The 25,650-nt window shown below is 48.1% G+C and overlaps 25 non-coding genes and 9 pseudogenes across 25 annotated transcripts; all 34 read right to left on the reverse strand.

Moving 5' to 3' along the window:
• Window positions 1-1,749: 1,749 nt before the first annotated feature.
• On the reverse strand, window positions 1,750-1,868 carry LOC139328135 (5S ribosomal RNA). The gene has a single exon (XR_011601726.1). It is a non-coding gene; the product is annotated as a 5S ribosomal RNA (ribosomal RNA).
• Window positions 1,869-2,459: 591 nt separating this feature from the next.
• On the reverse strand, window positions 2,460-2,578 carry LOC139328136 (5S ribosomal RNA). The gene has a single exon (XR_011601727.1). It is a non-coding gene; the product is annotated as a 5S ribosomal RNA (ribosomal RNA).
• Window positions 2,579-3,150: 572 nt separating this feature from the next.
• Window positions 3,151-3,259, reverse strand: LOC139328409 (5S ribosomal RNA; annotated as a pseudogene).
• Window positions 3,260-3,850: 591 nt separating this feature from the next.
• LOC139328373 (5S ribosomal RNA) lies at window positions 3,851-3,959 on the reverse strand (annotated as a pseudogene).
• A 591-nt stretch (window positions 3,960-4,550) lies between these two features.
• LOC139328285 (5S ribosomal RNA) lies at window positions 4,551-4,669 on the reverse strand. Its single transcript, XR_011601870.1, has one exon. It is a non-coding gene; the product is annotated as a 5S ribosomal RNA (ribosomal RNA).
• A 591-nt stretch (window positions 4,670-5,260) lies between these two features.
• LOC139328418 (5S ribosomal RNA) lies at window positions 5,261-5,369 on the reverse strand (annotated as a pseudogene).
• A 591-nt stretch (window positions 5,370-5,960) lies between these two features.
• On the reverse strand, window positions 5,961-6,069 carry LOC139328375 (5S ribosomal RNA; annotated as a pseudogene).
• A 591-nt stretch (window positions 6,070-6,660) lies between these two features.
• On the reverse strand, window positions 6,661-6,779 carry LOC139328137 (5S ribosomal RNA). Its single transcript, XR_011601728.1, has one exon. It is a non-coding gene; the product is annotated as a 5S ribosomal RNA (ribosomal RNA).
• Window positions 6,780-7,370: 591 nt separating this feature from the next.
• LOC139328138 (5S ribosomal RNA) lies at window positions 7,371-7,489 on the reverse strand. The gene has a single exon (XR_011601729.1). It is a non-coding gene; the product is annotated as a 5S ribosomal RNA (ribosomal RNA).
• A 591-nt stretch (window positions 7,490-8,080) lies between these two features.
• On the reverse strand, window positions 8,081-8,189 carry LOC139328376 (5S ribosomal RNA; annotated as a pseudogene).
• Window positions 8,190-8,780: 591 nt separating this feature from the next.
• LOC139328139 (5S ribosomal RNA) lies at window positions 8,781-8,899 on the reverse strand. The gene has a single exon (XR_011601730.1). It is a non-coding gene; the product is annotated as a 5S ribosomal RNA (ribosomal RNA).
• Window positions 8,900-9,490: 591 nt separating this feature from the next.
• On the reverse strand, window positions 9,491-9,609 carry LOC139328140 (5S ribosomal RNA). Its single transcript, XR_011601731.1, has one exon. It is a non-coding gene; the product is annotated as a 5S ribosomal RNA (ribosomal RNA).
• A 591-nt stretch (window positions 9,610-10,200) lies between these two features.
• On the reverse strand, window positions 10,201-10,319 carry LOC139328141 (5S ribosomal RNA). Its single transcript, XR_011601732.1, has one exon. It is a non-coding gene; the product is annotated as a 5S ribosomal RNA (ribosomal RNA).
• A 591-nt stretch (window positions 10,320-10,910) lies between these two features.
• On the reverse strand, window positions 10,911-11,029 carry LOC139328142 (5S ribosomal RNA). The gene has a single exon (XR_011601734.1). It is a non-coding gene; the product is annotated as a 5S ribosomal RNA (ribosomal RNA).
• Window positions 11,030-11,620: 591 nt separating this feature from the next.
• Window positions 11,621-11,739, reverse strand: LOC139328143 (5S ribosomal RNA). The gene has a single exon (XR_011601735.1). It is a non-coding gene; the product is annotated as a 5S ribosomal RNA (ribosomal RNA).
• A 572-nt stretch (window positions 11,740-12,311) lies between these two features.
• On the reverse strand, window positions 12,312-12,420 carry LOC139328410 (5S ribosomal RNA; annotated as a pseudogene).
• A 591-nt stretch (window positions 12,421-13,011) lies between these two features.
• On the reverse strand, window positions 13,012-13,130 carry LOC139328145 (5S ribosomal RNA). The gene has a single exon (XR_011601737.1). It is a non-coding gene; the product is annotated as a 5S ribosomal RNA (ribosomal RNA).
• A 572-nt stretch (window positions 13,131-13,702) lies between these two features.
• LOC139328146 (5S ribosomal RNA) lies at window positions 13,703-13,821 on the reverse strand. Its single transcript, XR_011601738.1, has one exon. It is a non-coding gene; the product is annotated as a 5S ribosomal RNA (ribosomal RNA).
• A 591-nt stretch (window positions 13,822-14,412) lies between these two features.
• On the reverse strand, window positions 14,413-14,531 carry LOC139328147 (5S ribosomal RNA). Its single transcript, XR_011601739.1, has one exon. It is a non-coding gene; the product is annotated as a 5S ribosomal RNA (ribosomal RNA).
• A 591-nt stretch (window positions 14,532-15,122) lies between these two features.
• LOC139328148 (5S ribosomal RNA) lies at window positions 15,123-15,241 on the reverse strand. The gene has a single exon (XR_011601740.1). It is a non-coding gene; the product is annotated as a 5S ribosomal RNA (ribosomal RNA).
• Window positions 15,242-15,813: 572 nt separating this feature from the next.
• Window positions 15,814-15,932, reverse strand: LOC139328149 (5S ribosomal RNA). The gene has a single exon (XR_011601741.1). It is a non-coding gene; the product is annotated as a 5S ribosomal RNA (ribosomal RNA).
• A 591-nt stretch (window positions 15,933-16,523) lies between these two features.
• On the reverse strand, window positions 16,524-16,642 carry LOC139328150 (5S ribosomal RNA). Its single transcript, XR_011601742.1, has one exon. It is a non-coding gene; the product is annotated as a 5S ribosomal RNA (ribosomal RNA).
• A 591-nt stretch (window positions 16,643-17,233) lies between these two features.
• Window positions 17,234-17,352, reverse strand: LOC139328151 (5S ribosomal RNA). Its single transcript, XR_011601743.1, has one exon. It is a non-coding gene; the product is annotated as a 5S ribosomal RNA (ribosomal RNA).
• Window positions 17,353-17,924: 572 nt separating this feature from the next.
• On the reverse strand, window positions 17,925-18,033 carry LOC139328413 (5S ribosomal RNA; annotated as a pseudogene).
• Window positions 18,034-18,624: 591 nt separating this feature from the next.
• On the reverse strand, window positions 18,625-18,733 carry LOC139328377 (5S ribosomal RNA; annotated as a pseudogene).
• Window positions 18,734-19,324: 591 nt separating this feature from the next.
• LOC139328286 (5S ribosomal RNA) lies at window positions 19,325-19,443 on the reverse strand. The gene has a single exon (XR_011601871.1). It is a non-coding gene; the product is annotated as a 5S ribosomal RNA (ribosomal RNA).
• Window positions 19,444-20,034: 591 nt separating this feature from the next.
• LOC139328287 (5S ribosomal RNA) lies at window positions 20,035-20,153 on the reverse strand. The gene has a single exon (XR_011601872.1). It is a non-coding gene; the product is annotated as a 5S ribosomal RNA (ribosomal RNA).
• A 591-nt stretch (window positions 20,154-20,744) lies between these two features.
• On the reverse strand, window positions 20,745-20,863 carry LOC139328288 (5S ribosomal RNA). The gene has a single exon (XR_011601873.1). It is a non-coding gene; the product is annotated as a 5S ribosomal RNA (ribosomal RNA).
• Window positions 20,864-21,454: 591 nt separating this feature from the next.
• On the reverse strand, window positions 21,455-21,573 carry LOC139328290 (5S ribosomal RNA). The gene has a single exon (XR_011601874.1). It is a non-coding gene; the product is annotated as a 5S ribosomal RNA (ribosomal RNA).
• A 572-nt stretch (window positions 21,574-22,145) lies between these two features.
• LOC139328152 (5S ribosomal RNA) lies at window positions 22,146-22,264 on the reverse strand. The gene has a single exon (XR_011601744.1). It is a non-coding gene; the product is annotated as a 5S ribosomal RNA (ribosomal RNA).
• Window positions 22,265-22,855: 591 nt separating this feature from the next.
• Window positions 22,856-22,974, reverse strand: LOC139328153 (5S ribosomal RNA). The gene has a single exon (XR_011601745.1). It is a non-coding gene; the product is annotated as a 5S ribosomal RNA (ribosomal RNA).
• A 591-nt stretch (window positions 22,975-23,565) lies between these two features.
• On the reverse strand, window positions 23,566-23,684 carry LOC139328154 (5S ribosomal RNA). Its single transcript, XR_011601746.1, has one exon. It is a non-coding gene; the product is annotated as a 5S ribosomal RNA (ribosomal RNA).
• Window positions 23,685-24,256: 572 nt separating this feature from the next.
• On the reverse strand, window positions 24,257-24,365 carry LOC139328414 (5S ribosomal RNA; annotated as a pseudogene).
• Window positions 24,366-24,956: 591 nt separating this feature from the next.
• Window positions 24,957-25,075, reverse strand: LOC139328291 (5S ribosomal RNA). Its single transcript, XR_011601875.1, has one exon. It is a non-coding gene; the product is annotated as a 5S ribosomal RNA (ribosomal RNA).
• Between the last annotated feature and the right edge of the window lie 575 nt (window positions 25,076-25,650).

The following is a 25,650-nucleotide window of genomic DNA, read 5'->3' on the forward strand; positions in this document are numbered from 1 at the left end:
AGAGTCGACAGGTCTATCAGAGTATTCACAGGTTCACCATCAGTTAGCCTGGAGTAGTGTTTACTGGTTCATGACAGGTGTCAATTGGTTCTGAAGGGATTTCTCTGGAATAATTTGATTGTTGCTACGGAAATGAATGATCTCAACGGAATGGTGATGTCATCTCTGATGGATCAAAGCCATTCTGTGTCCTATCAAAGGACTGGAGCAGGGCTTTGAAGCACAGGTCTTAATTTATATGAGGTTTCACTCCAAGATGTTGCTGGATTGACTTACGAGTCTTTTGAGAGGTGCCTGCCGCCCCCCCTGCGACGGTGCTGCATATATTGATTGTAGACAGATCATGAGATTTGGCCTCCAACCATGTTTTGATATGACTGAATCCAGTTACTGTTGTTTGTCTTTCAGGTACCATGAAATCTTTTTTTTTTTTTTTTTCTTTAATCTGCTGCTTTGGCTTTGATCTCTTTGAAGATGTGGTACTCGGAATGTTGTGAGGTCACAACATTCCACACACCGGCTTTAAAAGCAGAGACAAACCCAGTTTAGTTATTATTAGTTTCAGCATTTCAACGGTGAATGGTGTACTTTTTGATGGTGGCAGACGACGAGCACGGATCAGTGTTGGGTCTCCAATCAACAACTTGGTGAGTAGTGAGGAGAAGTTTGGAAAGATTCAGGCTGGCTGTTTACCCATCTCCAGTTTTTATGCTAAGCTAAGCTAATCAGCTGCATACCCAAATGCCACATAGGTCAAACTATTGTAATTACGTTTCAGTCGTGGGTTTTGATTCATATTGGAAATGAGATGCTATTTTGTATAGATACAAATTATTGGAAGGGGTTTGATTTGTAAGTGTAAACAATGAATGGGCCTCAAAGGACTACAGACCTGTGGCACTGACCTCCCACATTATGAAGACTCTGGAGAGACTTGTCATGAGAAGAGCAGGTCCAGAGTTAATCACCTGCAGGCCATGCTGATGGCTGACGTGCTGACATGCTGAGGTAAGCGTATCGTCTCACTTCCTGTTTCTGGTTGCTGCCTTAGGAGTAGCGTGCGTTCGTCGCTCTTGTTCCTCTGAGTGCAATTTGCTCTGTGTTTTGTTACAGCGGCCTTTTATCCGCACTCTAAAGTAACATTAGTTCTGCTCAAGCACCCATAAGTCTGTTTATTTAGCGACCGTCAATTTTATTTGTCTACGCGCTTGTCTGCTCTGCTAGCTACACCAGCTTAGCCTAGCAGCTAGCGATGGCTTCTCTCTGTCCCTCTCCAGCTCTCTCCTGCTTGGTGTGTCACATGTATAGCTATTCCTTTCCATTCTAGCACAAACTGTCACTTAGTAATTAAATATTTAGTTTGGTCTATTTCAGGCCGCGTTCAGAACTGGGTCAGAAGGTCAAATGTAGTCCGTATTAATTCACCTCTGCTATGGGTTAGCAAGGTCTGATTAACTTGAGCAATGGCTCATTTTAAACCTTAGATTCTGTTCTTTCAAATAAGTATAAGCTTTCCATTCTAACACAAACTGCGAGTTGGTAATTAAATATTTAGTTTGTTCAATATCTTGCCGCGTTCAGAACTGGGTCAGAAGGTCAAATCTTCTTTTCTGCTCCTGTTCTGCGGGAGCAGCCTCTCATGGTTTCACTTGTGTGTTGCAAGCCCCCTGTTCCGTGGTGCTACTTTCTTCTCAGTGTGGACGGCCATTGCACCGAAGTCGAGAAGAAAAGGCTTACAGCACCAGAAAAGGCTTACAGCACCTGGTATTCCCAGGCGGTCTCCCATCCAAGTACTAACCAGGCCCGACCCTGCTTAGCTTCCGAGATCGGACGAGATCGGGCGTTGTCAGGCTGGTATGGCCGTAAGCCACAAAGGCTGATGCGCACAAGCTTTTTATACATGTGCCCTCGCTATGTACACTCTGGGGTGTGAGGGCTCGCTCCTTTCACGTCTTTCCAAATGTCGAGGCCGCTTTTATTCTTCACTCCAACAAATCTGATGTCCAACGGAGACAAGTCAATCAATGGATATACTTTTCTTTGCACACACGGGCCTGATGGAGCAAAGTTCAATGTGCCCCCTAACCAACAGCTTACACGTGCTTCTTTCGGAGAAATTTGTTATCACCAGCATGAGCCATCCTTGCCAAGGCAATATTATTTGTCATAGTCTTTTTGTATGATATCACGTAGACACATATGTTGTTGATTTCCTTTTTTATGCTGTTTTATTGTCTGTTGGGATGCGTGGATTCACCTCTGCCATTCTTGAGGAGGATACAGAGAGCTCTTATTACCGACGACATACTGCGCTTCTTTTCTGCTCCTGTTCTGCGAGAGCAGCCTCTCATGGTTTCACTTGTGTGTTGCAAGCCCCCTGTTCCGTGGTGCTACTTTCTTCTCAGTGTGGACGGCCATCGCACCGAAATCGAGAAGAAAAGGCTTACAGCACCAGAAAAGGCTTACAGCACCTGGTATTCCCAGGCGGTCTCCCATCCAAGTACTAACCAGGCCCGACCCTGCTTAGCTTCCGAGATCGGACGAGATCGGGCGTTGTCAGGCTGGTATGGCCGTAAGCCACAAAGGCTGATGCGCACAAGCTTTTTATACATGTGCCCTCGCTATGTACACTCTGGGGTGTGAGGGCTCGCTCCTTTCACGTCTTTCCAAATGTCGAGGCCGCTTTTATTCTTCACTCCAACAAATCTGATTTCCCACGGAGACAAGTCAATCAATGGATATACTTTTCTTTGCACACACGGGCCTGATGGAGCAAAGTTCAATGTGCCCCCTAACCAACAGCTTACACGTGCTTCTTTCGGAGAAATTTGTTATCACCAGCATGAGCCATCCTTGCCAAGGCAATATTATTTGTCATAGTCTTTTTGTATGATATCACGTAGACACATATGTTGTTGATTTCCTTTTTTATGCTGTTTTATTGTCTGTTGGGATGCGTGGATTCACCTCTGCCCTTCTTGAGGAGGATACAGAGAGCTCTTATTACCGACGACATACTGCGCTTCTTTTCTGCTCCTGTTCTGCGGGAGCAGCCTCTCATGGTTTCACTTGTGTGTTGCAAGCCCCCTGTTCCGTGGTGCTACTTTCTTCTCAGTGTGGACGGCCATCGCACCGAAGTCGAGAAGAAAAGGCTTACAGCACCTGGTATTCCCAGGCGGTCTCCCATCCAAGTACTAACCAGGACCGACCCTGCTTAGCTTCCGAGATCGGGCGTTGTCAGGCTGGTATGGCCGTAAGCCACAAAGGCTGATGCGCACAAGCTTTTTATACATGTGCCCTCGCTATGTACACTCTGGGGTGTGAGGGCTCGCTCCTTTCACGTCTTTCCAAATGTCGAGGCCGCTTTTATTCTTCACTCCAACAAATCTGATGTCCAACGGAGACAAGTCAATCAATGGATATACTTTTCTTTGCACACACGGGCCTGATGGAGCAAAGTTCAATGTGCCCCCTAACCAACATCTTACACGTGCTTCTTTCGGAGAAATTTGTTATCACCAGCATGAGCCATCCTTGCCAAGGCAATATTATTTGTCATAGTCTTTTTGTATGATATCACGTAGACACATATGTTGTTGATTTCCTTTTTTATGCTGTTTTATTGTCTGTTGGGATGCGTGGATTCACCTCTGCCCTTCTTGAGGAGGATACAGAGAGCTCTTATTACCGACGACATACTGCGCTTCTTTTCTGCTCCTGTTCTGCGGGAGCAGCCTCTCATGGTTTCACTTGTGTGTTGCAAGCCCCCTGTTCCGTGGTGCTACTTTCTTCTCAGTGTGGACGGCCATCGCACCGAAGTCGAGAAGAAAAGGCTTACAGCACCAGAAAAGGCTTACAGCACCTGGTATTCCCAGGCGGTCTCCCATCCAAGTACTAACCAGGCCCGACCCTGCTTAGCTTCCGAGATCGGGCGTTGTCAGGCTGGTATGGCCGTAAGCCACAAAGGCTGATGCGCACAAGCTTTTTATACATGTGCCCTCGCTATGTACACTCTGGGGTGTGAGGGCTCGCTCCTTTCACGTCTTTCCAAATGTCGAGGCCGCTTTTATTCTTCACTCCAACAAATCTGATGTCCAACGGAGACAAGTCAATCAATGGATATACTTTTCTTTGCACACACGGGCCTGATGGAGCAAAGTTCAATGTGCCCCCTAACCAACATCTTACACGTGCTTCTTTCGGAGAAATTTGTTATCACCAGCATGAGCCATCCTTGCCAAGGCAATATTATTTGTCATAGTCTTTTTGTATGATATCACGTAGACACATATGTTGTTGATTTCCTTTTTTATGCTGTTTTATTGTCTGTTGGGATGCGTGGATTCACCTCTGCCCTTCTTGAGGAGGATACAGAGAGCTCTTATTACCGACGACATACTGCGCTTCTTTTCTGCTCCTGTTCTGCGGGAGCAGCCTCTCATGGTTTCACTTGTGTGTTGCAAGCCCCCTGTTCCGTGGTGCTACTTTCTTCTCAGTGTGGACGGCCATCGCACCGAAGTCGAGAAGAAAAAGCTTACAGCACCAGAAAAGGCTTACAGCACCTGGTATTCCCAGGCGGTCTCCCACCCAAGTACTAACCAGGCCCGACCCTGCTTAGCTTCCGAGATCGGACGAGATCGGGCGTTGTCAGGCTGGTATGGCCGTAAGCCACAAAGGCTGATGCGCACAAGCTTTTTATACATGTGCCCTCGCTATGTACACTCTGGGGTGTGAGGGCTCGCTCCTTTCACGTCTTTCCAAATGTCGAGGCCGCTTTTATTCTTCACTCCAACAAATCTGATGTCCAACGGAGACAAGTCAATCAATGGATATACTTTTCTTTGCACACACGGGCCTGATGGAGCAAAGTTCAATGTGCCCCCTAACCAACAGCTTACACGTGCTTCTTTCGGAGAAATTTGTTATCACCAGCATGAGCCATCCTTGCCAAGGCAATATTATTTGTCATAGTCTTTTTGTATGATATCACGTAGACACATATGTTGTTGATTTCCTTTTTTATGCTGTTTTATTGTCTGATGGGATGCGTGGATTCACCTCTGCCCTTCTTGAGGAGGATACAGAGAGCTCTTATTACCGACGACATACTGCGCTTCTTTTCTGCTCCTGTTCTGCGGGAGCAGCCTCTCATGGTTTCACTTGTGTGTTGCAAGCCCCCTGTTCCGTGGTGCTACTTTCTTCTCAGTGTGGACGGCCATCGCACCGAAGTCGAGAAGAAAAAGCTTACAGCACCAGAAAAGGCTTACAGCACCTGGTATTCCCAGGCGGTCTCCCACCCAAGTACTAACCAGGCCCGACCCTGCTTAGCTTCCGAGATCGGACGTTGTCAGGCTGGTATGGCCGTAAGCCACAAAGGCTGATGCGCACAAGCTTTTTATACATGTGCCCTCGCTATGTACACTCTGGGGTGTGAGGGCTCGCTCCTTTCACGTCTTTCCAAATGTCGAGGCCGCTTTTATTCTTCACTCCAACAAATCTGATGTCCAACGGAGACAAGTCAATCAATGGATATACTTTTCTTTGCACACACGGGCCTGATGGAGCAAAGTTCAATGTGCCCCCTAACCAACAGCTTACACGTGCTTCTTTCGGAGAAATTTGTTATCACCAGCATGAGCCATCCTTGCCAAGGCAATATTATTTGTCATAGTCTTTTTGTATGATATCACGTAGACACATATGTTGTTGATTTCCTTTTTTATGCTGTTTTATTGTCTGTTGGGATGCGTGGATTCACCTCTGCCCTTCTTGAGGAGGATACAGAGAGCTCTTATTACCGACGACATACTGCGCTTCTTTTCTGCTCCTGTTCTGCGGGAGCAGCCTCTCATGGTTTCACTTGTGTGTTGCAAGCCCCCTGTTCCGTGGTGCTACTTTCTTCTCAGTGTGGACGGCCATCGCACCGAAGTCGAGAAGAAAAAGCTTACAGCACCAGAAAAGGCTTACAGCACCTGGTATTCCCAGGCGGTCTCCCATCCAAGTACTAACCAGGCCCGACCCTGCTTAGCTTCCGAGATCGGGCGTTGTCAGGCTGGTATGGCCGTAAGCCACAAAGGCTGATGCGCACAAGCTTTTTATACATGTGCCCTCGCTATGTACACTCTGGGGTGTGAGGGCTCGCTCCTTTCACGTCTTTCCAAATGTCGAGGCCGCTTTTATTCTTCACTCCAACAAATCTGATGTCCAACGGAGACAAGTCAATCAATGGATATACTTTTCTTTGCACACACGGGCCTGATGGAGCAAAGTTCAATGTGCCCCCTAACCAACAGCTTACACGTGCTTCTTTCGGAGAAATTTGTTATCACCAGCATGAGCCATCCTTGCCAAGGCAATATTATTTGTCATAGTCTTTTTGTATGATATCACGTAGACACATATGTTGTTGATTTCCTTTTTTATGCTGTTTTATTGTCTGTTGGGATGCGTGGATTCACCTCTGCCCTTCTTGAGGAGGATACAGAGAGCTCTTATTACCGACGACATACTGCGCTTCTTTTCTGCTCCTGTTCTGCGGGAGCAGCCTCTCATGGTTTCACTTGTGTGTTGCAAGCCCCCTGTTCCGTGGTGCTACTTTCTTCTCAGTGTGGACGGCCATCGCACCGAAGTCGAGAAGAAAAGGCTTACAGCACCAGAAAAGGCTTACAGCACCTGGTATTCCCAGGCGGTCTCCCATCCAAGTACTAACCAGGCCCGACCCTGCTTAGCTTCCGAGATCGGACGAGATCGGGCGTTGTCAGGCTGGTATGGCCGTAAGCCACAAAGGCTGATGCGCACAAGCTTTTTATACATGTGCCCTCGCTATGTACACTCTGGGGTGTGAGGGCTCGCTCCTTTCACGTCTTTCCAAATGTCGAGGCCGCTTTTATTCTTCACTCCAACAAATCTGATGTCCAACGGAGACAAGTCAATCAATGGATATACTTTTCTTTGCACACACGGGCCTGATGGAGCAAAGTTCAATGTGCCCCCTAACCAACAGCTTACACGTGCTTCTTTCGGAGAAATTTGTTATCACCAGCATGAGCCATCCTTGCCAAGGCAATATTATTTGTCATAGTCTTTTTGTATGATATCACGTAGACACATATGTTGTTGATTTCCTTTTTTATGCTGTTTTATTGTCTGTTGGGATGCGTGGATTCACCTCTGCCATTCTTGAGGAGGATACAGAGAGCTCTTATTACCGACGACATACTGCGCTTCTTTTCTGCTCCTGTTCTGCGAGAGCAGCCTCTCATGGTTTCACTTGTGTGTTGCAAGCCCCCTGTTCCGTGGTGCTACTTTCTTCTCAGTGTGGACGGCCATCGCACCGAAATCGAGAAGAAAAGGCTTACAGCACCAGAAAAGGCTTACAGCACCTGGTATTCCCAGGCGGTCTCCCATCCAAGTACTAACCAGGCCCGACCCTGCTTAGCTTCCGAGATCGGACGAGATCGGGCGTTGTCAGGCTGGTATGGCCGTAAGCCACAAAGGCTGATGCGCACAAGCTTTTTATACATGTGCCCTCGCTATGTACACTCTGGGGTGTGAGGGCTCGCTCCTTTCACGTCTTTCCAAATGTCGAGGCCGCTTTTATTCTTCACTCCAACAAATCTGATTTCCCACGGAGACAAGTCAATCAATGGATATACTTTTCTTTGCACACACGGGCCTGATGGAGCAAAGTTCAATGTGCCCCCTAACCAACAGCTTACACGTGCTTCTTTCGGAGAAATTTGTTATCACCAGCATGAGCCATCCTTGCCAAGGCAATATTATTTGTCATAGTCTTTTTGTATGATATCACGTAGACACATATGTTGTTGATTTCCTTTTTTATGCTGTTTTATTGTCTGTTGGGATGCGTGGATTCACCTCTGCCCTTCTTGAGGAGGATACAGAGAGCTCTTATTACCGACGACATACTGCGCTTCTTTTCTGCTCCTGTTCTGCGGGAGCAGCCTCTCATGGTTTCACTTGTGTGTTGCAAGCCCCCTGTTCCGTGGTGCTACTTTCTTCTCAGTGTGGACGGCCATCGCACCGAAGTCGAGAAGAAAAAGCTTACAGCACCAGAAAAGGCTTACAGCACCTGGTATTCCCAGGCGGTCTCCCATCCAAGTACTAACCAGGCCCGACCCTGCTTAGCTTCCGAGATCGGGCGTTGTCAGGCTGGTATGGCCGTAAGCCACAAAGGCTGATGCGCACAAGCTTTTTATACATGTGCCCTCGCTATGTACACTCTGGGGTGTGAGGGCTCGCTCCTTTCACGTCTTTCCAAATGTCGAGGCCGCTTTTATTCTTCACTCCAACAAATCTGATGTCCAACGGAGACAAGTCAATCAATGGATATACTTTTCTTTGCACACACGGGCCTGATGGAGCAAAGTTCAATGTGCCCCCTAACCAACAGCTTACACGTGCTTCTTTCGGAGAAATTTGTTATCACCAGCATGAGCCATCCTTGCCAAGGCAATATTATTTGTCATAGTCTTTTTGTATGATATCACGTAGACACATATGTTGTTGATTTCCTTTTTTATGCTGTTTTATTGTCTGTTGGGATGCGTGGATTCACCTCTGCCCTTCTTGAGGAGGATACAGAGAGCTCTTATTACCGACGACATACTGCGCTTCTTTTCTGCTCCTGTTCTGCGGGAGCAGCCTCTCATGGTTTCACTTGTGTGTTGCAAGCCCCCTGTTCCGTGGTGCTACTTTCTTCTCAGTGTGGACGGCCATCGCACCGAAGTCGAGAAGAAAAGGCTTACAGCACCAGAAAAGGCTTACAGCACCTGGTATTCCCAGGCGGTCTCCCATCCAAGTACTAACCAGGCCCGACCCTGCTTAGCTTCCGAGATCGGACGAGATCGGGCGTTGTCAGGCTGGTATGGCCGTAAGCCACAAAGGCTGATGCGCACAAGCTTTTTATACATGTGCCCTCGCTATGTACACTCTGGGGTGTGAGGGCTCGCTCCTTTCACGTCTTTCCAAATGTCGAGGCCGCTTTTATTCTTCACTCCAACAAATCTGATGTCCAACGGAGACAAGTCAATCAATGGATATACTTTTCTTTGCACACACGGGCCTGATGGAGCAAAGTTCAATGTGCCCCCTAACCAACAGCTTACACGTGCTTCTTTCGGAGAAATTTGTTATCACCAGCATGAGCCATCCTTGCCAAGGCAATATTATTTGTCATAGTCTTTTTGTATGATATCACGTAGACACATATGTTGTTGATTTCCTTTTTTATGCTGTTTTATTGTCTGTTGGGATGCGTGGATTCACCTCTGCCATTCTTGAGGAGGATACAGAGAGCTCTTATTACCGACGACATACTGCGCTTCTTTTCTGCTCCTGTTCTGCGAGAGCAGCCTCTCATGGTTTCACTTGTGTGTTGCAAGCCCCCTGTTCCGTGGTGCTACTTTCTTCTCAGTGTGGACGGCCATCGCACCGAAATCGAGAAGAAAAGGCTTACAGCACCAGAAAAGGCTTACAGCACCTGGTATTCCCAGGCGGTCTCCCATCCAAGTACTAACCAGGCCCGACCCTGCTTAGCTTCCGAGATCGGACGAGATCGGGCGTTGTCAGGCTGGTATGGCCGTAAGCCACAAAGGCTGATGCGCACAAGCTTTTTATACATGTGCCCTCGCTATGTACACTCTGGGGTGTGAGGGCTCGCTCCTTTCACGTCTTTCCAAATGTCGAGGCCGCTTTTATTCTTCACTCCAACAAATCTGATTTCCCACGGAGACAAGTCAATCAATGGATATACTTTTCTTTGCACACACGGGCCTGATGGAGCAAAGTTCAATGTGCCCCCTAACCAACAGCTTACACGTGCTTCTTTCGGAGAAATTTGTTATCACCAGCATGAGCCATCCTTGCCAAGGCAATATTATTTGTCATAGTCTTTTTGTATGATATCACGTAGACACATATGTTGTTGATTTCCTTTTTTATGCTGTTTTATTGTCTGTTGGGATGCGTGGATTCACCTCTGCCCTTCTTGAGGAGGATACAGAGAGCTCTTATTACCGACGACATACTGCGCTTCTTTTCTGCTCCTGTTCTGCGGGAGCAGCCTCTCATGGTTTCACTTGTGTGTTGCAAGCCCCCTGTTCCGTGGTGCTACTTTCTTCTCAGTGTGGACGGCCATCGCACCGAAGTCGAGAAGAAAAGGCTTACAGCACCAGAAAAGGCTTACAGCACCTGGTATTCCCAGGCGGTCTCCCATCCAAGTACTAACCAGGCCCGACCCTGCTTAGCTTCCGAGATCGGACGAGATCGGGCGTTGTCAGGCTGGTATGGCCGTAAGCCACAAAGGCTGATGCGCACAAGCTTTTTATACATGTGCCCTCGCTATGTACACTCTGGGGTGTGAGGGCTCGCTCCTTTCACGTCTTTCCAAATGTCGAGGCCGCTTTTATTCTTCACTCCAACAAATCTGATGTCCAACGGAGACAAGTCAATCAATGGATATACTTTTCTTTGCACACACGGGCCTGATGGAGCAAAGTTCAATGTGCCCCCTAACCAACAGCTTACACGTGCTTCTTTCGGAGAAATTTGTTATCACCAGCATGAGCCATCCTTGCCAAGGCAATATTATTTGTCATAGTCTTTTTGTATGATATCACGTAGACACATATGTTGTTGATTTCCTTTTTTATGCTGTTTTATTGTCTGTTGGGATGCGTGGATTCACCTCTGCCCTTCTTGAGGAGGATACAGAGAGCTCTTATTACCGACGACATACTGCGCTTCTTTTCTGCTCCTGTTCTGCGGGAGCAGCCTCTCATGGTTTCACTTGTGTGTTGCAAGCCCCCTGTTCCGTGGTGCTACTTTCTTCTCAGTGTGGACGGCCATCGCACCGAAGTCGAGAAGAAAAGGCTTACAGCACCAGAAAAGGCTTACAGCACCTGGTATTCCCAGGCGGTCTCCCATCCAAGTACTAACCAGGCCCGACCCTGCTTAGCTTCCGAGATCGGACGAGATCGGGCGTTGTCAGGCTGGTATGGCCGTAAGCCACAAAGGCTGATGCGCACAAGCTTTTTATACATGTGCCCTCGCTATGTACACTCTGGGGTGTGAGGGCTCGCTCCTTTCACGTCTTTCCAAATGTCGAGGCCGCTTTTATTCTTCACTCCAACAAATCTGATGTCCAACGGAGACAAGTCAATCAATGGATATACTTTTCTTTGCACACACGGGCCTGATGGAGCAAAGTTCAATGTGCCCCCTAACCAACAGCTTACACGTGCTTCTTTCGGAGAAATTTGTTATCACCAGCATGAGCCATCCTTGCCAAGGCAATATTATTTGTCATAGTCTTTTTGTATGATATCACGTAGACACATATGTTGTTGATTTCCTTTTTTATGCTGTTTTATTGTCTGTTGGGATGCGTGGATTCACCTCTGCCATTCTTGAGGAGGATACAGAGAGCTCTTATTACCGACGACATACTGCGCTTCTTTTCTGCTCCTGTTCTGCGAGAGCAGCCTCTCATGGTTTCACTTGTGTGTTGCAAGCCCCCTGTTCCGTGGTGCTACTTTCTTCTCAGTGTGGACGGCCATCGCACCGAAATCGAGAAGAAAAGGCTTACAGCACCAGAAAAGGCTTACAGCACCTGGTATTCCCAGGCGGTCTCCCATCCAAGTACTAACCAGGCCCGACCCTGCTTAGCTTCCGAGATCGGACGAGATCGGGCGTTGTCAGGCTGGTATGGCCGTAAGCCACAAAGGCTGATGCGCACAAGCTTTTTATACATGTGCCCTCGCTATGTACACTCTGGGGTGTGAGGGCTCGCTCCTTTCACGTCTTTCCAAATGTCGAGGCCGCTTTTATTCTTCACTCCAACAAATCTGATTTCCCACGGAGACAAGTCAATCAATGGATATACTTTTCTTTGCACACACGGGCCTGATGGAGCAAAGTTCAATGTGCCCCCTAACCAACAGCTTACACGTGCTTCTTTCGGAGAAATTTGTTATCACCAGCATGAGCCATCCTTGCCAAGGCAATATTATTTGTCATAGTCTTTTTGTATGATATCACGTAGACACATATGTTGTTGATTTCCTTTTTTATGCTGTTTTATTGTCTGTTGGGATGCGTGGATTCACCTCTGCCCTTCTTGAGGAGGATACAGAGAGCTCTTATTACCGACGACATACTGCGCTTCTTTTCTGCTCCTGTTCTGCGGGAGCAGCCTCTCATGGTTTCACTTGTGTGTTGCAAGCCCCCTGTTCCGTGGTGCTACTTTCTTCTCAGTGTGGACGGCCATCGCACCGAAGTCGAGAAGAAAAGGCTTACAGCACCTGGTATTCCCAGGCGGTCTCCCATCCAAGTACTAACCAGGACCGACCCTGCTTAGCTTCCGAGATCGGGCGTTGTCAGGCTGGTATGGCCGTAAGCCACAAAGGCTGATGCGCACAAGCTTTTTATACATGTGCCCTCGCTATGTACACTCTGGGGTGTGAGGGCTCGCTCCTTTCACGTCTTTCCAAATGTCGAGGCCGCTTTTATTCTTCACTCCAACAAATCTGATGTCCAACGGAGACAAGTCAATCAATGGATATACTTTTCTTTGCACACACGGGCCTGATGGAGCAAAGTTCAATGTGCCCCCTAACCAACATCTTACACGTGCTTCTTTCGGAGAAATTTGTTATCACCAGCATGAGCCATCCTTGCCAAGGCAATATTATTTGTCATAGTCTTTTTGTATGATATCACGTAGACACATATGTTGTTGATTTCCTTTTTTATGCTGTTTTATTGTCTGTTGGGATGCGTGGATTCACCTCTGCCCTTCTTGAGGAGGATACAGAGAGCTCTTATTACCGACGACATACTGCGCTTCTTTTCTGCTCCTGTTCTGCGGGAGCAGCCTCTCATGGTTTCACTTGTGTGTTGCAAGCCCCCTGTTCCGTGGTGCTACTTTCTTCTCAGTGTGGACGGCCATCGCACCGAAGTCGAGAAGAAAAGGCTTACAGCACCAGAAAAGGCTTACAGCACCTGGTATTCCCAGGCGGTCTCCCATCCAAGTACTAACCAGGCCCGACCCTGCTTAGCTTCCGAGATCGGACGAGATCGGGCGTTGTCAGGCTGGTATGGCCGTAAGCCACAAAGGCTGATGCGCACAAGCTTTTTATACATGTGCCCTCGCTATGTACACTCTGGGGTGTGAGGGCTCGCTCCTTTCACGTCTTTCCAAATGTCGAGGCCGCTTTTATTCTTCACTCCAACAAATCTGATGTCCAACGGAGACAAGTCAATCAATGGATATACTTTTCTTTGCACACACGGGCCTGATGGAGCAAAGTTCAATGTGCCCCCTAACCAACAGCTTACACGTGCTTCTTTCGGAGAAATTTGTTATCACCAGCATGAGCCATCCTTGCCAAGGCAATATTATTTGTCATAGTCTTTTTGTATGATATCACGTAGACACATATGTTGTTGATTTCCTTTTTTATGCTGTTTTATTGTCTGTTGGGATGCGTGGATTCACCTCTGCCCTTCTTGAGGAGGATACAGAGAGCTCTTATTACCGACGACATACTGCGCTTCTTTTCTGCTCCTGTTCTGCGGGAGCAGCCTCTCATGGTTTCACTTGTGTGTTGCAAGCCCCCTGTTCCGTGGTGCTACTTTCTTCTCAGTGTGGACGGCCATCGCACCGAAGTCGAGAAGAAAAGGCTTACAGCACCTGGTATTCCCAGGCGGTCTCCCATCCAAGTACTAACCAGGCCCGACCCTGCTTAGCTTCCGAGATCGGACGAGATCGGGCGTTGTCAGGCTGGTATGGCCGTAAGCCACAAAGGCTGATGCGCACAAGCTTTTTATACATGTGCCCTCGCTATGTACAGTCTGGGGTGTGAGGGCTCGCCCCTTTCACGTCTTTCCAAATGTCGAGGCCGCTTTTATTCTTCACTCCAACAAATCTGATTTCCAACGGAGACAAGTCAATCAATGGATATACTTTTCTTTGCACACACGGGCCTGATGGAGCAAAGTTCAATGTGCCCCCTAACCAACAGCTTACACGTGCTTCTTTCGGAGAAATTTGTTATCACCAGCATGAGCCATCCTTGCCAAGGCAATATTATTTGTCATAGTCTTTTTGTATGATATCACGTAGACACATATGTTGTTGATTTCCTTTTTTATGCTGTTTTATTGTCTGTTGGGATGCGTGGATTCACCTCTGCCCTTCTTGAGGAGGATACAGAGAGCTCTTATTACCGACGACATACTGCGCTTCTTTTCTGCTCCTGTTCTGCGGGAGCAGCCTCTCATGGTTTCACTTGTGTGTTGCAAGCCCCCTGTTCCGTGGTGCTACTTTCTTCTCAGTGTGGACGGCCATCGCACCGAAGTCGAGAAGAAAAGGCTTACAGCACCAGAAAAGGCTTACAGCACCTGGTATTCCCAGGCGGTCTCCCATCCAAGTACTAACCAGGCCCGACCCTGCTTAGCTTCCGAGATCGGACGAGATCGGGCGTTGTCAGGCTGGTATGGCCGTAAGCCACAAAGGCTGATGCGCACAAGCTTTTTATACATGTGCCCTCGCTATGTACAGTCTGGGGTGTGAGGGCTCGCCCCTTTCACGTCTTTCCAAATGTCGAGGCCGCTTTTATTCTTCACTCCAACAAATCTGATTTCCAACGGAGACAAGTCAATCAATGGATATACTTTTCTTTGCACACACGGGCCTGATGGAGCAAAGTTCAATGTGCCCCCTAACCAACAGCTTACACGTGCTTCTTTCGGAGAAATTTGTTATCACCAGCATGAGCCATCCTTGCCAAGGCAATATTATTTGTCATAGTCTTTTTGTATGATATCACGTAGACACATATGTTGTTGATTTCCTTTTTTATGCTGTTTTATTGTCTGTTGGGATGCGTGGATTCACCTCTGCCCTTCTTGAGGAGGATACAGAGAGCTCTTATTACCGACGACATACTGCGCTTCTTTTCTGCTCCTGTTCTGCGGGAGCAGCCTCTCATGGTTTCACTTGTGTGTTGCAAGCCCCCTGTTCCGTGGTGCTACTTTCTTCTCAGTGTGGACGGCCATCGCACCGAAGTCGAGAAGAAAAGGCTTACAGCACCAGAAAAGGCTTACAGCACCTGGTATTCCCAGGCGGTCTCCCATCCAAGTACTAACCAGGCCCGACCCTGCTTAGCTTCCGAGATCGGACGAGATCGGGCGTTGTCAGGCTGGTATGGCCGTAAGCCACAAATGCTGATGCGCACAAGCTTTTTATACATGTGCCCTCGCTATGTACACTCTGGGGTGTGAGGGCTCGCTCCTTTCACGTCTTTCCAAATGTCGAGGCCGCTTTTATTCTTCACTCCAACAAATCTGATGTCCAACGGAGACAAGTCAATCAATGGATATACTTTTCTTTGCACACACGGGCCTGATGGAGCAAAGTTCAATGTGCCCCCTAACCAACAGCTTACACGTGCTTCTTTCGGAGAAATTTGTTATCACCAGCATGAGCCATCCTTGCCAAGGCAATATTATTTGTCATAGTCTTTTTGTATGATATCACGTAGACACATATGTTGTTGATTTCCTTTTTTATGCTGTTTTATTGTCTGTTGGGATGCGTGGATTCACCTCTGCCCTTCTTGAGGAGGATACAGAGAGCTCTTATTACCGACGACATACTGCGCTTCTTTTCTGCTCCTGTTCTGCGGGAGCAGCCTCTCATGGTTTCACTTGTGTGTTGCAAGCCCCCTGTTCCGTGGTGCTACTTTCTTCTCAGTGTGGACGGCCATCGCACCGAAGTCGAGAAGAAAAGGCTTACAGCACCTGGTATTCCCAGGCGGTCTCCCATCCAAGTACTAACCAGGCCCGACCCTGCTTAGCTTCCGAGATCGGACGAGATCGGGCGTTGTCAGGCTGGTATGGCCGTAAGCCACAAAGGCTGATGCGCACAAGCTTTTTATACATGTGCCCTCGCTATGTACAGTCTGGGGTGTGAGGGCTCGCCCCTTTCACGTCTTTCCAAATGTCGAGGCCGCTTTTATTCTTCACTCCAACAAATCTGATTTCCAACGGAGACAAGTCAATCAATGGATATACTTTTCTTTGCACACACGGGCCTGATGGAGCAAAGTTCAATGTGCCCCCTAACCAACAGCTTACACGTGCTTCTTTCGGAGAAATTTGTTATCACCAGCATGAGCCATCCTTGCCAAGGCAATATTATTTGTCATAGTCTTTTTGTATGATATCACGTAGACACATATGTTGTTGATTTCCTTTTTTATGCTGTTTTATTGTCTGTTGGGATGCGTGGATTCACCTCTGCCCTTCTTGAGGAGGATACAGAGAGCTCTTATTACCGACGACATACTGCGCTTCTTTTCTGCTCCTGTTCTGCGGGAGCAGCCTCTCATGGTTTCACTTGTGTGTTGCAAGCCCCCTGTTCCGTGGTGCTACTTTCTTCTCAGTGTGGACGGCCATCGCACCGAAGTCGAGAAGAAAAGGCTTACAGCACCAGAAAAGGCTTACAGCACCTGGTATTCCCAGGCGGTCTCCCATCCAAGTACTAACCAGGCCCGACCCTGCTTAGCTTCCGAGATCGGACGAGATCGGGCGTTGTCAGGCTGGTATGGCCGTAAGCCACAAAGGCTGATGCGCACAAGCTTTTTATACATGTGCCCTCGCTATGTACACTCTGGGGTGTGAGGGCTCGCTCCTTTCACGTCTTTCCAAATGTCGAGGCCGCTTTTATTCTTCACTCCAACAAATCTGATGTCCAACGGAGACAAGTCAATCAATGGATATACTTTTCTTTGCACACACGGGCCTGATGGAGCAAAGTTCAATGTGCCCCCTAACCAACAGCTTACACGTGCTTCTTTCGGAGAAATTTGTTATCACCAGCATGAGCCATCCTTGCCAAGGCAATATTATTTGTCATAGTCTTTTTGTATGATATCACGTAGACACATATGTTGTTGATTTCCTTTTTTATGCTGTTTTATTGTCTGTTGGGATGCGTGGATTCACCTCTGCCATTCTTGAGGAGGATACAGAGAGCTCTTATTACCGACGACATACTGCGCTTCTTTTCTGCTCCTGTTCTGCGAGAGCAGCCTCTCATGGTTTCACTTGTGTGTTGCAAGCCCCCTGTTCCGTGGTGCTACTTTCTTCTCAGTGTGGACGGCCATCGCACCGAAATCGAGAAGAAAAGGCTTACAGCACCAGAAAAGGCTTACAGCACCTGGTATTCCCAGGCGGTCTCCCATCCAAGTACTAACCAGGCCCGACCCTGCTTAGCTTCCGAGATCGGACGAGATCGGGCGTTGTCAGGCTGGTATGGCCGTAAGCCACAAAGGCTGATGCGCACAAGCTTTTTATACATGTGCCCTCGCTATGTACACTCTGGGGTGTGAGGGCTCGCTCCTTTCACGTCTTTCCAAATGTCGAGGCCGCTTTTATTCTTCACTCCAACAAATCTGATTTCCCACGGAGACAAGTCAATCAATGGATATACTTTTCTTTGCACACACGGGCCTGATGGAGCAAAGTTCAATGTGCCCCCTAACCAACAGCTTACACGTGCTTCTTTCGGAGAAATTTGTTATCACCAGCATGAGCCATCCTTGCCAAGGCAATATTATTTGTCATAGTCTTTTTGTATGATATCACGTAGACACATATGTTGTTGATTTCCTTTTTTATGCTGTTTTATTGTCTGTTGGGATGCGTGGATTCACCTCTGCCCTTCTTGAGGAGGATACAGAGAGCTCTTATTACCGACGACATACTGCGCTTCTTTTCTGCTCCTGTTCTGCGGGAGCAGCCTCTCATGGTTTCACTTGTGTGTTGCAAGCCCCCTGTTCCGTGGTGCTACTTTCTTCTCAGTGTGGACGGCCATCGCACCGAAGTCGAGAAGAAAAGGCTTACAGCACCTGGTATTCCCAGGCGGTCTCCCATCCAAGTACTAACCAGGACCGACCCTGCTTAGCTTCCGAGATCGGGCGTTGTCAGGCTGGTATGGCCGTAAGCCACAAAGGCTGATGCGCACAAGCTTTTTATACATGTGCCCTCGCTATGTACACTCTGGGGTGTGAGGGCTCGCTCCTTTCACGTCTTTCCAAATGTCGAGGCCGCTTTTATTCTTCACTCCAACAAATCTGATGTCCAACGGAGACAAGTCAATCAATGGATATACTTTTCTTTGCACACACGGGCCTGATGGAGCAAAGTTCAATGTGCCCCCTAACCAACATCTTACACGTGCTTCTTTCGGAGAAATTTGTTATCACCAGCATGAGCCATCCTTGCCAAGGCAATATTATTTGTCATAGTCTTTTTGTATGATATCACGTAGACACATATGTTGTTGATTTCCTTTTTTATGCTGTTTTATTGTCTGTTGGGATGCGTGGATTCACCTCTGCCCTTCTTGAGGAGGATACAGAGAGCTCTTATTACCGACGACATACTGCGCTTCTTTTCTGCTCCTGTTCTGCGGGAGCAGCCTCTCATGGTTTCACTTGTGTGTTGCAAGCCCCCTGTTCCGTGGTGCTACTTTCTTCTCAGTGTGGACGGCCATCGCACCGAAGTCGAGAAGAAAAGGCTTACAGCACCAGAAAAGGCTTACAGCACCTGGTATTCCCAGGCGGTCTCCCATCCAAGTACTAACCAGGCCCGACCCTGCTTAGCTTCCGAGATCGGGCGTTGTCAGGCTGGTATGGCCGTAAGCCACAAAGGCTGATGCGCACAAGCTTTTTATACATGTGCCCTCGCTATGTACACTCTGGGGTGTGAGGGCTCGCTCCTTTCACGTCTTTCCAAATGTCGAGGCCGCTTTTATTCTTCACTCCAACAAATCTGATGTCCAACGGAGACAAGTCAATCAATGGATATACTTTTCTTTGCACACACGGGCCTGATGGAGCAAAGTTCAATGTGCCCCCTAACCAACATCTTACACGTGCTTCTTTCGGAGAAATTTGTTATCACCAGCATGAGCCATCCTTGCCAAGGCAATATTATTTGTCATAGTCTTTTTGTATGATATCACGTAGACACATATGTTGTTGATTTCCTTTTTTATGCTGTTTTATTGTCTGTTGGGATGCGTGGATTCACCTCTGCCCTTCTTGAGGAGGATACAGAGAGCTCTTATTACCGACGACATACTGCGCTTCTTTTCTGCTCCTGTTCTGCGGGAGCAGCCTCTCATGGTTTCACTTGTGTGTTGCAAGCCCCCTGTTCCGTGGTGCTACTTTCTTCTCAGTGTGGACGGCCATCGCACCGAAGTCGAGAAGAAAAAGCTTACAGCACCAGAAAAGGCTTACAGCACCTGGTATTCCCAGGCGGTCTCCCACCCAAGTACTAACCAGGCCCGACCCTGCTTAGCTTCCGAGATCGGACGAGATCGGGCGTTGTCAGGCTGGTATGGCCGTAAGCCACAAAGGCTGATGCGCACAAGCTTTTTATACATGTGCCCTCGCTATGTACACTCTGGGGTGTGAGGGCTCGCTCCTTTCACGTCTTTCCAAATGTCGAGGCCGCTTTTATTCTTCACTCCAACAAATCTGATGTCCAACGGAGACAAGTCAATCAATGGATATACTTTTCTTTGCACACACGGGCCTGATGGAGCAAAGTTCAATGTGCCCCCTAACCAACAGCTTACACGTGCTTCTTTCGGAGAAATTTGTTATCACCAGCATGAGCCATCCTTGCCAAGGCAATATTATTTGTCATAGTCTTTTTGTATGATATCACGTAGACACATATGTTGTTGATTTCCTTTTTTATGCTGTTTTATTGTCTGATGGGATGCGTGGATTCACCTCTGCCCTTCTTGAGGAGGATACAGAGAGCTCTTATTACCGACGACATACTGCGCTTCTTTTCTGCTCCTGTTCTGCGGGAGCAGCCTCTCATGGTTTCACTTGTGTGTTGCAAGCCCCCTGTTCCGTGGTGCTACTTTCTTCTCAGTGTGGACGGCCATCGCACCGAAGTCGAGAAGAAAAAGCTTACAGCACCAGAAAAGGCTTACAGCACCTGGTATTCCCAGGCGGTCTCCCACCCAAGTACTAACCAGGCCCGACCCTGCTTAGCTTCCGAGATCGGACGAGATCGGGCGTTGTCAGGCTGGTATGGCCGTAAGCCACAAAGGCTGATGCGCACAAGCTTTTTATACATGTGCCCTCGCTATGTACACTCTGGGGTGTGAGGGCTCGCTCCTTTCACGTCTTTCCAAATGTCGAGGCCGCTTTTATTCTTCACTCCAACAAATCTGATGTCCAACGGAGACAAGTCAATCAATGGATATACTTTTCTTTGCACACACGGGCCTGATGGAGCAAAGTTCAATGTGCCCCCTAACCAACATCTTACACGTGCTTCTTTCGGAGAAATTTGTTATCACCAGCATGAGCCATCCTTGCCAAGGCAATATTATTTGTCATAGTCTTTTTGTATGATATCACGTAGACACATATGTTGTTGATTTCCTTTTTTATGCTGTTTTATTGTCTGTTGGGATGCGTGGATTCACCTCTGCCCTTCTTGAGGAGGATACAGAGAGCTCTTATTACCGACGACATACTGCGCTTCTTTTCTGCTCCTGTTCTGCGGGAGCAGCCTCTCATGGTTTCACTTGTGTGTTGCAAGCCCCCTGTTCCGTGGTGCTACTTTCTTCTCAGTGTGGACGGCCATCGCACCGAAGTCGAGAAGAAAAAGCTTACAGCACCAGAAAAGGCTTACAGCACCTGGTATTCCCAGGCGGTCTCCCACCCAAGTACTAACCAGGCCCGACCCTGCTTAGCTTCCGAGATCGGACGAGATCGGGCGTTGTCAGGCTGGTATGGCCGTAAGCCACAAAGGCTGATGCGCACAAGCTTTTTATACATGTGCCCTCGCTATGTACACTCTGGGGTGTGAGGGCTCGCTCCTTTCACGTCTTTCCAAATGTCGAGGCCGCTTTTATTCTTCACTCCAACAAATCTGATGTCCAACGGAGACAAGTCAATCAATGGATATACTTTTCTTTGCACACACGGGCCTGATGGAGCAAAGTTCAATGTGCCCCCTAACCAACAGCTTACACGTGCTTCTTTCGGAGAAATTTGTTATCACCAGCATGAGCCATCCTTGCCAAGGCAATATTATTTGTCATAGTCTTTTTGTATGATATCACGTAGACACATATGTTGTTGATTTCCTTTTTTATGCTGTTTTATTGTCTGATGGGATGCGTGGATTCACCTCTGCCCTTCTTGAGGAGGATACAGAGAGCTCTTATTACCGACGACATACTGCGCTTCTTTTCTGCTCCTGTTCTGCGGGAGCAGCCTCTCATGGTTTCACTTGTGTGTTGCAAGCCCCCTGTTCCGTGGTGCTACTTTCTTCTCAGTGTGGACGGCCATCGCACCGAAGTCGAGAAGAAAAAGCTTACAGCACCAGAAAAGGCTTACAGCACCTGGTATTCCCAGGCGGTCTCCCACCCAAGTACTAACCAGGCCCGACCCTGCTTAGCTTCCGAGATCGGACGAGATCGGGCGTTGTCAGGCTGGTATGGCCGTAAGCCACAAAGGCTGATGCGCACAAGCTTTTTATACATGTGCCCTCGCTATGTACACTCTGGGGTGTGAGGGCTCGCTCCTTTCACGTCTTTCCAAATGTCGAGGCCGCTTTTATTCTTCACTCCAACAAATCTGATGTCCAACGGAGACAAGTCAATCAATGGATATACTTTTCTTTGCACACACGGGCCTGATGGAGCAAAGTTCAATGTGCCCCCTAACCAACATCTTACACGTGCTTCTTTCGGAGAAATTTGTTATCACCAGCATGAGCCATCCTTGCCAAGGCAATATTATTTGTCATAGTCTTTTTGTATGATATCACGTAGACACATATGTTGTTGATTTCCTTTTTTATGCTGTTTTATTGTCTGTTGGGATGCGTGGATTCACCTCTGCCCTTCTTGAGGAGGATACAGAGAGCTCTTATTACCGACGACATACTGCGCTTCTTTTCTGCTCCTGTTCTGCGGGAGCAGCCTCTCATGGTTTCACTTGTGTGTTGCAAGCCCCCTGTTCCGTGGTGCTACTTTCTTCTCAGTGTGGACGGCCATCGCACCGAAGTCGAGAAGAAAAGGCTTACAGCACCTGGTATTCCCAGGCGGTCTCCCATCCAAGTACTAACCAGGCCCGACCCTGCTTAGCTTCCGAGATCGGACGAGATCGGGCGTTGTCAGGCTGGTATGGCCGTAAGCCACAAAGGCTGATGCGCACAAGCTTTTTATACATGTGCCCTCGCTATGTACAGTCTGGGGTGTGAGGGCTCGCCCCTTTCACGTCTTTCCAAATGTCGAGGCCGCTTTTATTCTTCACTCCAACAAATCTGATTTCCAACGGAGACAAGTCAATCAATGGATATACTTTTCTTTGCACACACGGGCCTGATGGAGCAAAGTTCAATGTGCCCCCTAACCAACAGCTTACACGTGCTTCTTTCGGAGAAATTTGTTATCACCAGCATGAGCCATCCTTGCCAAGGCAATATTATTTGTCATAGTCTTTTTGTATGATATCACGTAGACACATATGTTGTTGATTTCCTTTTTTATGCTGTTTTATTGTCTGTTGGGATGCGTGGATTCACCTCTGCCCTTCTTGAGGAGGATACAGAGAGCTCTTATTACCGACGACATACTGCGCTTCTTTTCTGCTCCTGTTCTGCGGGAGCAGCCTCTCATGGTTTCACTTGTGTGTTGCAAGCCCCCTGTTCCGTGGTGCTACTTTCTTCTCAGTGTGGACGGCCATCGCACCGAAGTCGAGAAGAAAAGGCTTACAGCACCAGAAAAGGCTTACAGCACCTGGTATTCCCAGGCGGTCTCCCATCCAAGTACTAACCAGGCCCGACCCTGCTTAGCTTCCGAGATCGGACGAGATCGGGCGTTGTCAGGCTGGTATGGCCGTAAGCCACAAAGGCTGATGCGCACAAGCTTTTTATACATGTGCCCTCGCTATGTACACTCTGGGGTGTGAGGGCTCGCTCCTTTCACGTCTTTCCAAATGTCGAGGCCGCTTTTATTCTTCACTCCAACAAATCTGATGTCCAACGGAGACAAGTCAATCAATGGATATACTTTTCTTTGCACACACGGGCCTGATGGAGCAAAGTTCAATGTGCCCCCTAACCAACAGCTTACACGTGCTTCTTTCGGAGAAATTTGTTATCACCAGCATGAGCCATCCTTGCCAAGGCAATATTATTTGTCATAGTCTTTTTGTATGATATCACGTAGACACATATGTTGTTGATTTCCTTTTTTATGCTGTTTTATTGTCTGTTGGGATGCGTGGATTCACCTCTGCCATTCTTGAGGAGGATACAGAGAGCTCTTATTACCGACGACATACTGCGCTTCTTTTCTGCTCCTGTTCTGCGAGAGCAGCCTCTCATGGTTTCACTTGTGTGTTGCAAGCCCCCTGTTCCGTGGTGCTACTTTCTTCTCAGTGTGGACGGCCATCGCACCGAAATCGAGAAGAAAAGGCTTACAGCACCAGAAAAGGCTTACAGCACCTGGTATTCCCAGGCGGTCTCCCATCCAAGTACTAACCAGGCCCGACCCTGCTTAGCTTCCGAGATCGGACGAGATCGGGCGTTGTCAGGCTGGTATGGCCGTAAGCCACAAAGGCTGATGCGCACAAGCTTTTTATACATGTGCCCTCGCTATGTACACTCTGGGGTGTGAGGGCTCGCTCCTTTCACGTCTTTCCAAATGTCGAGGCCGCTTTTATTCTTCACTCCAACAAATCTGATTTCCCACGGAGACAAGTCAATCAATGGATATACTTTTCTTTGCACACACGGGCCTGATGGAGCAAAGTTCAATGTGCCCCCTAACCAACAGCTTACACGTGCTTCTTTCGGAGAAATTTGTTATCACCAGCATGAGCCATCCTTGCCAAGGCAATATTATTTGTCATAGTCTTTTTGTATGATATCACGTAGACACATATGTTGTTGATTTCCTTTTTTATGCTGTTTTATTGTCTGTTGGGATGCGTGGATTCACCTCTGCCCTTCTTGAGGAGGATACAGAGAGCTCTTATTACCGACGACATACTGCGCTTCTTTTCTGCTCCTGTTCTGCGGGAGCAGCCTCTCATGGTTTCACTTGTGTGTTGCAAGCCCCCTGTTCCGTGGTGCTACTTTCTTCTCAGTGTGGACGGCCATCGCACCGAAGTCGAGAAGAAAAGGCTTACAGCACCTGGTATTCCCAGGCGGTCTCCCATCCAAGTACTAACCAGGACCGACCCTGCTTAGCTTCCGAGATCGGGCGTTGTCAGGCTGGTATGGCCGTAAGCCACAAAGGCTGATGCGCACAAGCTTTTTATACATGTGCCCTCGCTATGTACACTCTGGGGTGTGAGGGCTCGCTCCTTTCACGTCTTTCCAAATGTCGAGGCCGCTTTTATTCTTCACTCCAACAAATCTGATGTCCAACGGAGACAAGTCAATCAATGGATATACTTTTCTTTGCACACACGGGCCTGATGGAGCAAAGTTCAATGTGCCCCCTAACCAACATCTTACACGTGCTTCTTTCGGAGAAATTTGTTATCACCAGCATGAGCCATCCTTGCCAAGGCAATATTATTTGTCATAGTCTTTTTGTATGATATCACGTAGACACATATGTTGTTGATTTCCTTTTTTATGCTGTTTTATTGTCTGTTGGGATGCGTGGATTCACCTCTGCCCTTCTTGAGGAGGATACAGAGAGCTCTTATTACCGACGACATACTGCGCTTCTTTTCTGCTCCTGTTCTGCGGGAGCAGCCTCTCATGGTTTCACTTGTGTGTTGCAAGCCCCCTGTTCCGTGGTGCTACTTTCTTCTCAGTGTGGACGGCCATCGCACCGAAGTCGAGAAGAAAAAGCTTACAGCACCAGAAAAGGCTTACAGCACCTGGTATTCCCAGGCGGTCTCCCACCCAAGTACTAACCAGGCCCGACCCTGCTTAGCTTCCGAGATCGGACGAGATCGGGCGTTGTCAGGCTGGTATGGCCGTAAGCCACAAAGGCTGATGCGCACAAGCTTTTTATACATGTGCCCTCGCTATGTACACTCTGGGGTGTGAGGGCTCGCTCCTTTCACGTCTTTCCAAATGTCGAGGCCGCTTTTATTCTTCACTCCAACAAATCTGATGTCCAACGGAGACAAGTCAATCAATGGATATACTTTTCTTTGCACACACGGGCCTGATGGAGCAAAGTTCAATGTGCCCCCTAACCAACAGCTTACACGTGCTTCTTTCGGAGAAATTTGTTATCACCAGCATGAGCCATCCTTGCCAAGGCAATATTATTTGTCATAGTCTTTTTGTATGATATCACGTAGACACATATGTTGTTGATTTCCTTTTTTATGCTGTTTTATTGTCTGATGGGATGCGTGGATTCACCTCTGCCCTTCTTGAGGAGGATACAGAGAGCTCTTATTACCGACGACATACTGCGCTTCTTTTCTGCTCCTGTTCTGCGGGAGCAGCCTCTCATGGTTTCACTTGTGTGTTGCAAGCCCCCTGTTCCGTGGTGCTACTTTCTTCTCAGTGTGGACGGCCATCGCACCGAAGTCGAGAAGAAAAAGC

Source organism: Chaetodon trifascialis, assembly GCF_039877785.1.
Source record: "Chaetodon trifascialis isolate fChaTrf1 chromosome 24 unlocalized genomic scaffold, fChaTrf1.hap1 SUPER_24_unloc_1, whole genome shotgun sequence".
Classification (NCBI taxonomy): Eukaryota; Metazoa; Chordata; class Actinopteri; order Chaetodontiformes; family Chaetodontidae; genus Chaetodon; species Chaetodon trifascialis.